Raw genomic sequence first — 16,738 nt, forward strand, 5'->3', positions numbered from 1 at the left:
AACCAAGAAGACCAAAGAGCTTTCCAAGAAAGGCAGGGTTCAAGCTGAATAAAGGCACAGATGAGGAGAAGTGTATAAAAAATATTCCAAAGACCCTTTATAAGTCGTCGTTGAGCATGATGAAATCAATCAGCATTTATGAAATAATTGAAGCCTTGCTTGATCTAAGAAGTTTCATCAGTGGAATATATGGATTTGTTTCTAGTCACAGGTTTGATATTTTATTTCATTCACAAAATACCACAGTTAAAGCTCCGACATGTTAAAGAGCTGGGACCAAACAGAAAAATTTACAAAACAAAATGAACAAAATTAATCTTATTTTTAAGCCAATTAAGGGGTTGAATGTGTAACTGAAGGGCTCAGCTGAAACCACTGTCCTAGTTGAGCAACCAAGCAGGAAGGAAACTGGAGAGGGATGGCAATAAGAAACAACTTTGAAAGAGCTACAGAGCTTCAAAGCAGGCTTGTAAGGAATATACAAAAACATCTCTAATTCCACATGTTGTTTGAAATAAAGCACCTAAGTGATACTACAAACATGTGGTCTTGTGGCCAGACAGGACGAAATTGGAGCTTTTGGAGAATGGTGGAGGCAGAATTGTGTTATATTTCTCCAGGAACTGGTAAGATTGTCAAGATGATGTAGACATTCTGTATGGCAGAATGAGTAAAGTACCTCAAACTTTATGGGAAACACTACATCAGACCTAAAATTGGACAAAAATTAACCTTTTAGCATGACAAAGGCCAAAGTCAGAGTTACACTGGAGTGGCTTAAGAATAAGACATTGAATGTCCTTGAATGAGCCAGTCAAAATTCCGACTTGAATCATACTGAGAATCTGTGGAAAGAATTAAAATCTCCATTAGCGATTTCCAAGCAATAGGATAAGACAGAAATTGAGCAAACCTGCCAAGAAAAATGTGAATAATTGCACCAAGCCATTGAGAAAAGTAGAAAAGTTTAGATTTATCAAAGAAACCTGGCTGAAATTGCTGTTAAAGGTGTTTCAACCAAAGTTCACAGGTCTAAATAATTAAAAATACTTTATTTCAGTTTATCTTCATTAGTTTATGTTGACATTTACTGTAACTTCTGTAATTGTACCCAAAGACGTTTTCAGTTTGAATAATCACGTATTAAATGAAGTACTGTATTAAAATAAAAAAAATTATGTATCGTTTAGTAACAACAAAATGTGACATAGAAGGAAGGTTATATGAATATACTGTAAGACAAGGTATTTTCCTATCATATCTCAAGTCATATAATATCATATCAGCAGTTTATCCATCAGTAAATAAACTGATAGCATGCACAATTATTTCAATCTACCACATTTTAAGCACAGCTTTCTTCATGACAGGAACACAACCTAATCACTTATCTTTGCAGAACACTGAGTCTCTCAGGAGCTAATTAACATCTTGTCATGGAACAAATGAAGTCTAAATGAAAACTTAACAATCGTGACAGTTTCATTTAGCATTTTATTTTTGGCTTTCTTTGCATGAAAACACGTTCGTTACATAACTGAAAAAAATGACAGTTTTGGGTGATACAATCCAAAGATTTATTTTTAAACAGTTCAACACGACTTTCAAGCCAGATAATGTTAATGATGTGCCAATTACAGATGATAGATTGTGTTAATATATTGTTTATCCTGTAAAAAGAAGATGTTCATAAATAAGATGCTCATTGATTATGCCAATATTCTCTGTGCATTTAAAACCAAGAACAGAATGTCCATTTTGGCCCAAAAGGTTGTGGAAATGTGGAACAAGCTACTTAGGCTGCTGTTTATGCTGATGTTGACGTTTCTTTCAAGAAACAGCCGGACAAGATCATTGGATCAATTGGCAACTAAGTACAGTAGCAAACAAGCTACAGAGAAATTATGGCTTGACAGCCTCCTTTCATTTGTAACTATTCTTATGTCCTTGTGTTTCTGAACTTTTGAAAAAATAATTAACATCATTCATGAAGGATACCATGCCACTGATTTCTTTCTGGCAGCAATAAGAAATACTTCAACATTAACAATCAGCTACAGTATATGTACGATAAAGTGAAAGCACATGTGGGAATCAGCTAATAACAGAGAACACCTCTGGCCAGCTTAGTGCTCCAGACATGAGAGTCTGTTATGTTTACCTCTAGGAAGCTTTCGGATGAAAAAACTGTGTTCCAACCATGGCTCAAATGCAGGATGAACTCAGTTAAAATAATAGAGAAAACCCTGTTGTGTCTTCTGTTCAGAAATCACACGAGGCTTTTCCACAAGTCCCAGGTTAGTGTAACAGCACGGGAACTATTTCTAACATTCACTCTAAGCAGGTATTTACTGTATAGACCGGCCCCCACACTTATCATTTTCACCCAAAAATGTTAAACCCTGTATTTAAAGTAGTCCCAGTATTTGTAGTGTATATTTCCATGCTGTTGTGAATTAAGCTGATTTTGCCCCCAATCAAGTTGATTTTGTTAAGGTGAAGTGAAATGTAAGAAGTGCCTCTTAGAGGTTTTGTAGGGAAGTAAATGTAATATACTTGTCATACAATATATCTTTAATATGAATACAACCTGTTACATTCATAAAGCTTTGATAAAGGCCTTTGCATAGAAAAGGCTTATGACTATAAATGCACTTTTCTCTCAACATGGCAGTGTAATAATGAAAGTGGAATTAGAAAACTGGGAAGCAAACAGTGTAAATAGACATAAAATTAATTATCTTCTGGCGTATCAAAACAAAATGGGGATTTTGTTTTACTCTGCTAAGATGAAGAAAAAAACATTAGAAACTCTACAAATTCAGTAGTACTTGCTCTTTTATGCACCTTCAGTATGTTCTATGGCATATGATAAAAGTAACAAATAATGTAAATGTAATTATATAATATATACAGACATTCACTTTGATAAGAAAAGTAATTTCTTCAGCAAAGATTTATTTCCTAAAAGAGCAAATGTGGCACTTGAGCTTTCAGCCTAATTGCCACGGTGTATGATGCAGGTTTAGTCTCTGAGGAAGCTCTTGCTCTGAGATTGTGAGATTGGCTTCTCCCTGAAAAGTGTCATGAAAATAACTTGAATTAAATTTTGAAAATACTAATTTCATTTCAATGAAGAGGGTCCATACCACTCTGTAATTACCGCTAAATATTTACTGTCTCCCCCCTCACCCTCTAAAGGAAAGTACAGCATATCCAGTAACTGTTGAGAAAAAGAACCAATCATTTCTAAATTCTGTCTTCCCTTTTGGTTTGCCCATTGCATCGTGAGCACACTCTTGATTTCTCTTTTTATGGTTGCATATAGAGAGATTCACAAGAAAATAACTAATTAACTTCTCTGAACATGCCTAGTGAAGAACAGCAGAGATAAATATACTTCACCTACCATTCAGAAATAGATACTTCCGAAAGATGCTGAATCTCTAATGCACGTACTTACTGTTGTGTGCATTGTCCTGCATTGCAAGGGGCTTAGGAAAAATGTGGTCTTAGTATCCTCAGCCTCTGGTCTACATGCATAGTCCTATAAATGTGTGAAATAATAGCAGAGCTTCAAGATGGCAACAAAATCTCTAAAAATTGCTAAAGATGAGAAACTCTGCATAAAGGAATTCAGGAAATAGGGAATTATTTTTGAGATTCTTTTCTTCTGCTGTTTTTTATGTTCCTTGAGTAGATATTGACATAAACCTCCTCTCTTGTTTAATTGTTTTAGTACTTGCCTTGACATCTTTGTAATGAAGCTTTAAAACGATTAAATATTAAAATGCTGTTGTCATTTCTGGAGCACCTGGATTCGAGCGCCTTGGAACAAATTCAGAGACCTAATTTTACAATGAACTCAGTAATGAAAAGGTTAAGGAATTGAATTTGGCTGGGTTCCATGAGAACTGCTGCAACTTAATTTTAAAAATTAAAGATTACATTGTCCTTATTTGCATACTATAATAAGACTGATTCCAACTAATTTGTATGAATCCAAGCATGCAAGATCTAATTAAATCTCCTACAATTTGTATAAAATGATAGAGGGCCTAATTTTTGTTTAATGAGACTTGATGGCTAAATTCCGTTATGCTACTGTAGGTAATGGGCTTACAAATGCCACTTATTATGTTAGTTTTATTGCTCAAAATGATAAATCTGCATAAACAGTATATGTTTATTTTACTTGCATAAAAAGGACATTTGATGGGTGATGAAAATTCAATTCTAAAATCCAGTTATGTGCCTTTCAGCTCATATTAATGAGTCAAAATATATAAGTAGGGTAATTGCAACACTGTTCTAAGATTATCCTCAGCTCCAGAATGTCATTTGCATTTCAGGATTGAATAATATACGGTAGGTACTGTGCAAAAAAATCATTATTCATTTTAGACAATCAGTGTCAAACTACTTAAAACAGCAAAAGTCACACAATATTCTTTGTCTCTAAAGGCCAGAAATGCTGCTACAGTATGTACAGTATCTGTATTGCCAGATTTTCTCTGGGCCAATTATTTTTTTTAGTTCCCAGCTTTATAAGAGACATTGTCATTCATGAAGTTTTGACTTTTGCTACGGTGCTCCAATCTTGTTAGGAAGCACAACCAGTGGATACAGTGTAGTACATGCGATATTTAACCATTTATTTTGATTAACCGCTTGTTAAGGCACAAAATAAACATATGACTAAAACAGGCAAAGTAGTAAAAACATAAGATTACAAACAAGGAGAGGCAATTCAAGACGTCTGCCCCATCGTATTAAGTGATTGATCTCAGGATCTTCCATCTGTGATAAGAAAGAAACGTTTTCCTGGTAAGGGTTAGAGTAACCTGAAGGCTATCCCAGAACATATGATGTAAGGTGGGACGGCGGCCTGGACTGGACATCCAGTTCATCGCAGGGCACACACGGGGACTGTACCAAAACATCGAATAACTAAGTTAGTAGCAATTTGGAGGTGGGGAGGAAATTAGAGCGCCCAGAAAACCAGAAAACATTGAAACCTGTATGAACACAGGTAGAACATGGACACTCCACACAGATGGTATTTCACTTCAGAAACCAAAGCCAGGACACCTGGGAAGCAACTGTGCTAATTGCCTTGGCCACCGTGTTGCCCATTAAGTGATCATGCTCTAAATAAATAAAACATTTGATTGCAGGGGGGGGAGATCAGATAATCAGGTCCTCGTTTCTAATAAAATAAGTTGCCTCTAACTCTTTTTTTTTATTTCTTACATGAATACCAGCACCTTGGTTTGATTTTTGGTGCCCTTTGCCACCTACCCTTCTTAAGCTCAGCAGGTGCCCACGTTGATTCCCCTGTCATTTTCAGATGTGGTATAACCTCTCCTAAAACACTAGAAATTGAGAAACAGCCAGTGGTCACCGTCTTAGTGTAAAATTGCCCTTTAGGCTCTCTGTTATGGACTCTATGTTTTGCTGTTGAGTCTGACCTTCTCCACTGAGCTGGTCCCACAGCTCCCAGGTCTGAAAGAAATCAGAGTATCCATTAGCACAGATGTAAGTGTGGGCACTAGGAATAAGGCAAAAGCTGAAAGATAGAGAGATGCAGAACTACAGCATGGGAATAAATAAGGGGTGTAAAAGTCTATACTTGGCACAATGTTATTAAAAGACTAAGCATGATTTAAACAAAAAATAGTAGATTTACTATTTGCTAAAAAATAAGTGTTCCTCATAATGTAATTCATTTTTTTAAATGTCCAGGAAACTGGATGATTTACTCAGACTCACAAAAGAATAGTAAAATGAGACTCGACAGTGTAAAGATTATATTTCTAAAACAGGGCACCACCCATCGTTCAGGCAGCAGATGCCAATGCTCACTGGCTTTCATTTAGTTTTCTTCATTTTTACTCAAATTAATTTTTGCTTGCCATCTTAATTGGAGGTATAATGTGCACCGTTGGTCATAAAACAAAAAAAACAACAACTGCCAACGTGATTTCAAGTGAGGCCCTTTCTGAATAAGTTGCCATATTAATTTTAAGTCTCCAAAAACACAGGGGAAGTGCTAGTTGGTCTGCATAAAAACAGACCAGTTCTGTCTGTCATTATTTACTACCAATATACCTGCGTGATTACTGAATGAATCATTTGTTTTATTATCATTTGGAAGATGCCTCACAAGATACCTAATTAAGTGCCGACTGTGAAGACAGGAAGGTCTGGACACCTCATGTGCCCTCTCTCAGCATGACCCAAGTGGCAGCTCATTTAGTACAGGCTGGCATTTCTGCAACATTGTAGAGACATTTCACTTTCTTGCTCCCTTAGCATGCCTCCCTGGGCAGCAGCATCAAGTGTTTGAGTCATAGGCGAAGAGTGTATGTGTACGATGATGGCCTCAAGGCTGTCACTGCGAGACGTGAGAAGTTAAACTCAGGTAAAATTGATTTAAAAAAAATCACACTGCACCTTGTTTCGCCACTCTGCTCTGCCCCCCCTCCCTGCCCCCAGTCCTTCTGGCCCACAGCTTCTGCCAAAGGGCTGCGCAAGCTGACAGAACCTCACGGTGCTGTTACATTATACATTAAAACACTTTGAAGAACAGAGCAAAGCTAAGACATTTGAAGCACAACCTTGAAATTCGCACTTGTAGTGTCAGTTTTTATTAGAAAAAAAAAACATGAGCAATCAGACATTGCCTGTCTTTAAAAAACTGCCTGCTTATACTTATGTCGTATTTTCATTTCCTTATCAACAACACAAATAGGATTTTAGAGTCAGTGGCTTTTAGAAACTGACACTAAAGGTGATCAGAAATATTGTTGACATAGATTTGTAAATAACTTTTTTACTATAAGGTGAGTAGGCACAGTGTCTCTAAACTTTGGTTAACAAATCTGTCTTCTGTCTATTCAGAAGGCATGTCTTATTTGGAACCTGATGTACCTGGTTAGATACAGTTGTCCATCACTGCAGATTCTGTGAGGCGCTTTGGAGAACATGCACTGAATACACTGACTCAGGCTGATAAGCCCAAGGAAAAACTGACACATTTCACATGGCTTTTATATGTGTTCCTCATCGCAATCGCAGGTGCTATAATGGTATCTCTTTAAGACAAAAAGAAAAAAAAAAGATTGCAGAGTTAGTCTACTCAGTTACACAGTAATTGTAATTACCACAGTAATCATGAACAAATGTAAAGCTGCACACAATGAAGCTCAATAAAAACTTAACTCTTAGTCATAGAACAAAAGCTTGGTTATTATTGTAAATACAGTATCATAACACATGAAGCCCTTGTGTAAAAGCATGACCATGAGGTATTAAATTTCCCTAAAGTAATTGAACCAGGAAAATTATTCCCATAACCTGGAGATGCTGGGGTTCCTCCACTTTTAGGGTATTTTGCAGATGGTCATAAAATAAACAAGCAAAATCTTACAGCCCTATTAATCCTAAAAACACTATAGGTCTGACAAAAATAAGAAAATTGAAACTATGATAATAGTAAACTTAACTTTATTTATAAGAATATTGCTTGGCAAATAATTAATTACATAGCCTTTGCGTTACATCTTCAGGAGAAGATAACATTAAAACTATCTTAAAGATCAGTGTTCATACAGTACTTTTCATTCAAAGTGTTCCAGTGCTGTTTTTAGTTGGTAACCAGAAAGTTTAAAGAAAACTATATAAAACTGTTAGATTCTGACTTTTCAAAATGCTGCAGTTTTTCCCATTTTTCCAGCTTCTTGCTTTCCTTTTGTTGATTGTTTCTAAATTTATGATATGTTGTAGCTTCTTAGCTAATGAGATCTCATTTGATGGTTCTCTGCTTCATTAAACAGACCTGGTTTGAGACACTTCAATTCAATCACATATTCAAAAACATGAGGAGTCATTACTATCTAGGCTATGAATGTCAGTTTCATAGCATACTACAGTATATCTGCATAAAAGAATGCACATATTTTTAATTATCAGTACAAAAAAGAGTACTTTCATTAAGGATTGACCTGCATGTGTGCAGCATTATACAATATACACTTATTTAATGATATAATGTTTGTGACATATAACTTAAATATTTTATATGAACTTACTTGCAGTTTATGCACTCATTGATCACAAAAGCTTATTCTAGAAATTTTTCTTTCCATTAGATTCAACCAGCCATTTTGAACCAGTCATTGAAATAGAAAGAGAAAACCCACTGGGGCCCTAGAGACACATACCTTTTTCAGAGAGCTTGTAAATAATGGAGACTCATGGACAGTGCTAATGGTTTTCCTGCCAGACAAAACCTCTTTGTCTTCAGAAACCACATCCACTGTGATGTGAATTTTCAGTTTAAAAAAAAAAACCAAGACTTCTGTTATTAATATTTGAAAGAAAACAAAATACTGTATAAGGCAGGGTGACATTGCAGTTAGGTATGCTGTCTCCCAGCTCTTCGGCCCTGGGATTGATTATGAGCTGGGGAATCTTCTGTATGGAGCTTGCAAGGTGTTTTATTTGTGTTTTATGGCTTTTTACTGGTTGTTTTGGTTTCTTGCAACATTTCAATGACATGCTGGCTAGGTTAATTTGTGTCTCTAAATCATGGCTGTTCCCTGCATTGGCCGACTTAAATAAACAAGCTCTTAACCTTTTAACAATTTCAGGTTTTAGCATCTTTAGAGATAATGTTAGAATTATTAATTACTTTCTAATTTTGTAAATAGGATTCTCTTCATTGAGTGCTTGAGAGAACACCAAATTTAATTAATCTGGATCCAATTAAATTTTAATTACTTTTTAATTTTCTCATTGAACAACAGTCATGGACTACTGGACCAAAAACAATTTGAATTGATTCTTAACAGGGTAATTTTGATTACCTAGATGTTAACTCCTGCATTCCCACGCAATTAAAATTGAGCTTTACCTATGGTAAAAAGCTAGACCACAATATGGGTAATAATACTGACTCTTATTTTATTAATAAAACAATCAGAATCCTTTTTCTTTATTACTGCCCTTATTACCACAACAGGAAACTTGAAACATGACAGGTTAAAAATGTTTGCAGTGGTGGTATTTTGTCTTTGAGAGTGGATCATTACTACAACTGCCAAATGACACCAAAGGCTCTTTTAATCCGTTCTACCCCATAATCACAATCTGATTTCATTTTAGAATTTGACAAAATTGTCATTACACTGCCTGAAACTGCCATGAAGAAAGGTTTCCCAAGAACAGGGTTTAAAATTCTTCGACAGTTTCTCCCATCCTGTACAATTCAGCATTATTACCGCCTGTGTCAGCGACCCAGGGGAATAAATACCTCCAGTCCACAACTATCATCTGTAATAGAAACATAATTTCAAGCAAGCTTAATCATTGTAGAGCTCTGTTTGAGATGGAACTATATTTCATGCTAAAATATTTTCATGTAAAGGAAACAGACTAAGGAATTTAATAAATCATGGTAATGTCAGTGCAATTTTCTTTCAGGTTTTAAGTAATTGTTTCTGAAAGCATGTATAGTGCTTCCAAGCTTAAATTGCATACTCTTCATAACAAACAACCCTGCTCTCCAACATTGAAGTTTCTAAGAAAAGATGTATTGCTCCCCTTAACAGTGATCCAGTTTAAATGGCTTTTATTACAATTGGCTTAAACTGGTTATATATCTTCTGACTAAGAGTCTAAGCCTTGAGATGTTAAGGTGTGTGTGTGTGGTATTGCATTTTGAATAGCTTAAGTCTATGAAAGCCGATTATCTTGAAATTAAATTACACAGCAAATCACATACTGTTCCCAGAGGATTTAATGTTGCTTTCCTTCAAAAACATTTCCATATGCCCATAAGGAAAATTATTTCTGTTTGTCCCAGTCTGAAAAACAACCCAAAATACATTCTCAGTATACTGTAGATTTTCTGCAACAGTTCATAGACAAGAAATGAGAAATGCTTCTTAATGATGCAAGTTCATTTCCCAGTGTTGATCCTGCTGGAAGCTCCTCTTAATTAGCACCCAGCTCTCCGAATGTTCTTAGCAATATATTTTTTTATGATTTAAGGAAAAAAAGAAAACTAAAGTACTTCAGTTCGAAAGAATAACCAATTTATTTTTGTAGCGGAGTAACCAATATTGTTCAAGGTCTCTAAGAAACACAAATGTAAGGAGATTTTGTTTCACTTTTTCTTTCTCAAATACTGTATACCTTTCTTCCAAAGAGTGTGCTTTGTTTTTGTACAAGTACAACTACAGGTGTGAATAACTATGGAATTCAGGTAAGAGTTATTTTGTCTGTGTGGAAAAAGCAGAGCCAAACTAAACTAGGTGTGACTTTTAGAATTTCCGCAATGACTAAAAGATTTCTATTAACCAAATGTAATATGAAGATAATATTCGACAGGCACTGTGATGTGGCAGTTGGTATTGCTGCTTCACAGCTCTTCGGACCATTATTCACCATTAGAATCTCACCATTGATTCTCTGTAGGTTAGGGGTGTGGTACTGTACATCTGATCCTTAATGGCTGCTGATTAAGCAGGTTTTATAGAGATCTCTTTAAATCTCCAGATTGTTAAGAACAAGCTTCAACTTGTCCAATCATAAAATGAATTAGATCAATTAAAAAATGGCTCAGAAGTCTTATGGCCGTCCAGAGTGCATTTGTGCACCAATGCTTTGGTCTCTTTCCATTAGAATGTAGAGAGTGTGCATCCTCCTCATTTTAGCAGTTTGTAACATCGTTTTTTTCTCAGATATGGTCATTGTAGCTCTGAGGTTCCATTTTCTATCCAAAACACAAATAAAAAGCCAATAAAATGCATCACTATTTGCAAAGTACTTGTGTGGCAATAAATTAATAATCTCACCACTATGTAGAGAATGTGATACACCCTTTAAGCCTTTGAAAAGTGAATTGCCATTCAAAGTGTTTTTTCCCTTTTAGTTTAATATTTTTTTGCAAAGATTTGCAAAGATTTGTGATTCAGTTCTGTATACGTAAATAGATTCATTTGGTTTTTAAATACAAATTTTAGCCACTGATGACACAAAAGTATTTATTAATGTGACAACCAAGTAGTATGGCTGTCAGTTACCAATAACCTGTACCAGGACCTCAAAGCTGAGCATTCAGATCGAAAACAGCTGCATAAAACATAGACAAGGGTATTGTAGGGCTTTTTTGATTAATTGCATCCATACTTCCCTTAACTTCAATAGACTGTTGCTGAACTCTGTAGTACAGTTTCCCAAGGGATTTGCAGGCTTTATTCTAGTGAGAAGTTTTTTTTTTTGTAATTAAGAAGTACTAAAAGAACTGAACCTAGAAAAATATTGCAATGGCTCTTTGTATAGTTTTTTTTATTCATATTTTGCTGCTACAATTTGGTATTTACAAGAGAGCTCTCTAAATGTTTAAAGTGACACTTAAATGACAAAAATATTCTCCGTCGAGTTAATAAAATTTTTATGTTGCCAATGATACTGTATTGCATACGGCCGACATTACTGGTTGTGCGAGCCGGCTTACCAGCACGGTGACGTCACCGCCCTTCCCTGTGAATAGCAGGGACTGCAGCCATCGGGCTGTCAGGAGATTTCCCTTTAACTCAGCTGGCTGGGTCCCTGTTGAGTGACGCCCAAGGCCCGGGTTCGAGTCCCCAGCGGTGGGGGGGCTGACCTGAGGCGGCAGCAGCGAGGGTGCATACCCACGTGAACCCGAGAGCGCAAAAATATTATCAATATATTAGCACGTTTAGTATAGTGCAAAATTCCACAATACCGTTATACACAAAGGAAATTGAAATAAATACATGAATTGAAATGAAAACAAACACAAATAAGGACAGGTCTACATCACAAACTGTTAGCCTACTGTTGCTTTGCCAAGCCAGAAACCTCTTTTCTTTGATGCAAGTCTAATCTGGGCATGAAATCCTAGTCGGCAATGAACGGCAAGTGAATATGCAATAAATGTGATCGCTTTCTCTGAAAGCTGCTCTTGTAGATCGTTAGCAATCTCGTCCACTCGAGTATTTCTAGTGAGACTGATGTTTGCAAAAGCAGACTCTGGCTCTGGACACACTACTTTACTGACTTTTAACAGGCACCACTTTAGAAAATTGCCTTCACAGAATGGTCTCCCTGATTTAGCTGTTTCTTCAGCCGTGATAAAACTTGCCTTGACCACAGTTACGTGTTACTAGCAAGATGACGTTTTTTCTACTACTAGATTCATGGTGATATCTGTGTAAACGTAGCCAATCTAATTCGTTTTAGTCCAGAGGGGAGGGGAGGACGTTAATACTCAGTTGTTGCATGATGCGATTGGAGCCGAGGACTCGTGGGAATTGGAGTTCCTGCTGGAACTCATACAGTAGACCGAAAGAAGTCTTGCAAGGGCCGGATTAAAACTGATGGTGGGCCGAATGCGGTCCGCGGGTCATGAGTTTGGCACATGTGTCCTAGGCCATGGACGCTAGGTATGAATGAAGATGTCTGGATCTAGTGCTGACAGATTACATGTGCTTGCACTCATGGGGCAGGGGTTCCTGGGGGGACAGCCAAATGGAGAATAGGAGGGAGGAGAGAGACAAAACAGGAACCCAGATATTAAACATTGAAGAGCACTTGGGGTTTTTAGGAAATCACGTGACTCAATCATTCTTTTTTTGTAATTCCAAAACAAAAACTAACCTACCTGCATTAATTATGTAACATGTAAATAACCTTATCTACAGTACAGTATGTGTTCAATGATCTGTGGGTATAAAACTTTAAAATGTTGTCTGTTGCATTTTCATTGTGCATTTTCATCAGTATATTTTTATTTTGTACTCCACACTTTGGAATTATCAAATATCTCCATGTGACAATATGAGATACCTGGATACTTTTCTTTGTGCCCAAAAGATGTCAACTGGAGGATCAGGGTATCTTTCACTGACAGAATTGCAAGCCTGTAGATGTTGCTATTGCACAAAAACCCATGATGGTTCTGGGCCACTTATTCCAGCTCTGCTCCCAAAGCACTCAATCTGTGTTGTGCTGCTTCTTAGTGAATCCTGGTCATAATAAACTAGTTATATGATGACTCAGACTCAGACAAGTGACATTTGGTAAAGACAGTTCAGCCTGCACTCTCAGTAATTACCTTTTCTACTTAAGTCACTTGAAAGCCTGCTTACCTCTTTTTAAAATATAAATGTACCTGTCCCTGGAGGTTATACTGAGGGCAGTGAAGCATTAGACAAGGCTTTGAGGAAAGCAATTATACAAACAGAACTGAAGAGTTTAGAAAGTAGGTTGAAAGTATTTATAGAACTTGATATAGAAAGAAATTAAATGTTTTAAAAATCCTAAAATAGGTAGAAAGAGTCAAAGCGTAGTGGTGTTTCAGAGATCACAAAATAGGATTATAGAATCAAAAAGAGAAATGTGACAGATTATGTTGTTTTACTGTAGAGTACTTTACTTATGAGATATAATACAGTATGTAGCAGATCTACAGACTCAGGTTAGGATTCTTCCAAAACAAATTAGATATAGGTTTAATTTTTGATTGATTCTCTTGGAAGGACAATGCACTTACAATGTAAGTATTTATGGGCATAAGAATTTTGAATATTGGACCCACAAATTCCATGAATTTAACAACTGCATTTAGTGGTTAATCACAAAGGTTTGGAATTGGTAAACCAAAATTAATTTAGAAATTAATAAATTCCCTTTTCATGCTCTAGAGAATAATACGGTGGCTATCATAGGTTTTCACCCCCTGGACCTTTTCACATTTTACTGTGTTACGATATACTGTAGAATCAAAATGTATTAATATGGGATTTTTACTGTTGATTGACACAAAACACTCTGTAATGTCTAAGTCAAAACAAAATTCTACAGATCCTTCTAAATTAATTATAAATATAAACCAGAAAATAAGTGATTGCATGAGTATTCAACCCCTTTACCATGACACACCAAAACAGGCTCTGGTGCAACCAAAGATCTTTAGAAGTCACATAAATTCATAAATGGAGTCCACTTGTGAGCAATTGGAGTATTTCACATGAGTTCAGGATAAATATGCCTGTCTCTGGAAGATCCCACAGGGAGTTGATAAGTATAGCTACCAACAAAACTATATCATGAAGACAAAGGAATTTTCAAAGTAAATTGTGGGATAGGGTTAGCAAAAAGCACCACTCAGAGGAATGGTATAACAAAATTTCCAAAGCATTACATATCCTCCTAAACACAGTAAAGTCCATTATTAAGAAATATAGAAAATATGGCACAACTGTGAAATAGTGAAGAACAGAGTATGAGTTTCCAAGAGAGAAGAGCACTAGCCAGGGAGGCCACAAAGAGTCCCATGAGAACTCTAGAGGAATTCCAGTCTTCCATGGCTTCATTGTAGAAACCATGCATTTGACAACTGCCTCACAAATTTGGGCTTCATGGGAGAGTGACAAAAAATCACGTCAAATCTCGACTACACTTTTCCAGAAGGCATATGGGAGACTCTGAGACAAAATGAAAGAAGATTCTATGGTTGGATGAGACCAAAATTGACCTTTTGGACTCAATGGTAGGCATTATGTTTGGCACAAGCATAATGTTGAACATCATACTGAGAGCACCATCGCTACTGTGAACGATGATTGTGTGCTTGGCTGCATCAGGGCCTGGAACAGCTGTGAAGAAGGAAAATGGATGCAGCAAAGTACAGAGAAATTCTGGAGGAAAACATGCTGCAGTCTGATAGAGTCATGGGATTTGGGAGCAGCTTCATGTTCCAGTAGGACAGTGACCCAAAACAAACAGCCAAAGCCATGCTGTAGGAGTTAAAAAACAAAAAACATCCATGTTCTGGAGTGGTCCATTCAAAGCCCCGACCTCAATCCAGTCAAGAATCAATAGTAAGATTCTTGAAAATTGCTGTTCACCAACAGTTCCCATCCACCCTGAGCGAGTTTGAGCACAGTTTCCAAGAAGAATGGGTAAAAATTGTAGTGTCCAAACGTTTCAAAGCTAGTAGAGACTTATTCAAGAAGACTTACTGTATGGCTGTGATTTCTGTCAAACACGCCTCTACCAAATATTGTATCATTACCTATGCAGTCAGATAGACATTATACAGTGTTTTATGTCAATCAATAGCAAACACTCATGGTTAAATACATTCTGATTCCATCTTTACATTATAAAATGTAAAAAAGTCCAGGGGGTAAATTTTGATAGCCACTATAAGTTTAGTCAAGTCTAGGCAAGTCTAAACAAAACGTGATTGCTTAATGCGAAAATACATTGTAAGGCAAGCTTGACTTGTTAAGCCTTCTAAAATTTAAATCACCTCAAAGTTATTTCAGAAAATAAATGCCACGATCATTAAGTAAAAACCTTCAGTAAACCAATGAACGAATGGAGCATTGTTTCGGAATACTTTTGCATGATGCCATGCAGCAAATATTATATGTTGCTCCATTCCCTGATGGAAAAAGCAGCTGGGTTCTTATACTATTAAGTGTACACAGCCAATGTTCAGGAGAGCAAAAAAAACCCATTAGAATCTATTTACGTAGACTGAAGGCAAACATGGAATTAGCCCTCAAGGACACAGAGCTATTAAAACTCCATTATTTACCTACTTGATAAAACAGAGTGCAAATGAACCTACCTGTAAACATTTAAAATCACTGTAGCAGAAGTTGCAGCAATTGATTTTTAACGTTCAAGTTATTTTTATAGAAGCATTCATCTGAACTGACAGGACTGCTCAGTAAAGTCAAACCGTATTTATTTTTCATGTTCCTCTTTTGTTGTAACGCGTTGGTTTTGTTCTCTCTCTATGTGCCTTTCCATTTAAGGATATTTTTCTAGCAAATTTTAAAAATTCAGTTTCGCTCTCTAAAGAGACATTGCCTTTTGCCGGTTGGAAACCGGCGTTTGGACGGTAAGTACGCAAAAATGAATGCAACCTGAACAAGATGCAGTGATCCTGTATGAGGAATTTGCTTCTACACAGACATTGTGATGGGTGAAAATGGAAGATGAAAGCTCTGCCCTCTGACACTGTTGTGTAAGAGCAACATTTGGTCTATGTGGACAGACCTTCCAAAGTGATTGTGTATCCAGGTAAGCTTTGAAGCTTTGGGTAAAGCAGTACTGAGTCAATGATTTCTGGCGTTTCTGTTTCTGTGATCTATTTTCATGTAACTGTGGGTCACAGCATGGGTTAGAGGCAGGTGTGACCAACCTGAGCATCTTATCCTGGCATGTGTGCCACCATCTAGAGTGAGTTGAAGAATTGCAAGACACAACTGTTCACAGGGGAGATTTCTACCACAAAGATGGGCTTGGAGAATGCAAGGAGCTGTCATTTAGTACCCCTCTCTAGAAAACCCTAAGAACACATCATTTAAGGTATACTTCTATACCACAAGTTATTCATGTCACTGAACTGGATATCTCACTCAAAAAAGGATTGCACTAAAAATTAGTACTTAAACTATAGCCCCAGAGAACAAACTTCTTAGTCAAATCAAACAGGGTAACATTGTAGAATTATAGAATTACTTAAGGGGCCCAGAATCAACTCATTAATATTCACTGCATTATAATTACAAATGTGCAATTTCCAAGTACATAGTCTATATACAGTATATATTAATTATTACCACAATTAAGTTATTTGTATGTTTTATTTAAACCCCTTGGAATTTGTGATCACTACTGCAGAAAC

The 16,738-nt window shown here is 36.5% G+C and overlaps 1 long non-coding RNA gene across 2 annotated transcripts; it reads right to left on the bottom strand.

Moving 5' to 3' along the window:
• Positions 1 to 1,614: 1,614 nt before the first annotated feature.
• On the bottom strand, positions 1,615 to 8,315 carry LOC107077965 (uncharacterized). 2 transcript variants are annotated; one of them, XR_001478941.2, is made up of 5 exons: positions 8,226 to 8,315; positions 6,934 to 7,097; positions 5,472 to 5,505; positions 5,302 to 5,375; positions 1,615 to 3,074 (listed from the first exon to the last, which is right to left on the bottom strand). It is a non-coding gene; the product is annotated as an uncharacterized lncRNA (long non-coding RNA). The 2 variants fall into 2 exon arrangements; XR_001478942.1 differs by lacking the exon at positions 1,615 to 3,074 and adding an exon at positions 4,642 to 4,800.
• Positions 8,316 to 16,738: the final 8,423 nt, after the last annotated feature.

The sequence above is a fragment of the Lepisosteus oculatus genome, chromosome 7 (assembly GCF_040954835.1).
Source record: "Lepisosteus oculatus isolate fLepOcu1 chromosome 7, fLepOcu1.hap2, whole genome shotgun sequence".
Classification (NCBI taxonomy): Eukaryota; Metazoa; Chordata; class Actinopteri; order Semionotiformes; family Lepisosteidae; genus Lepisosteus; species Lepisosteus oculatus.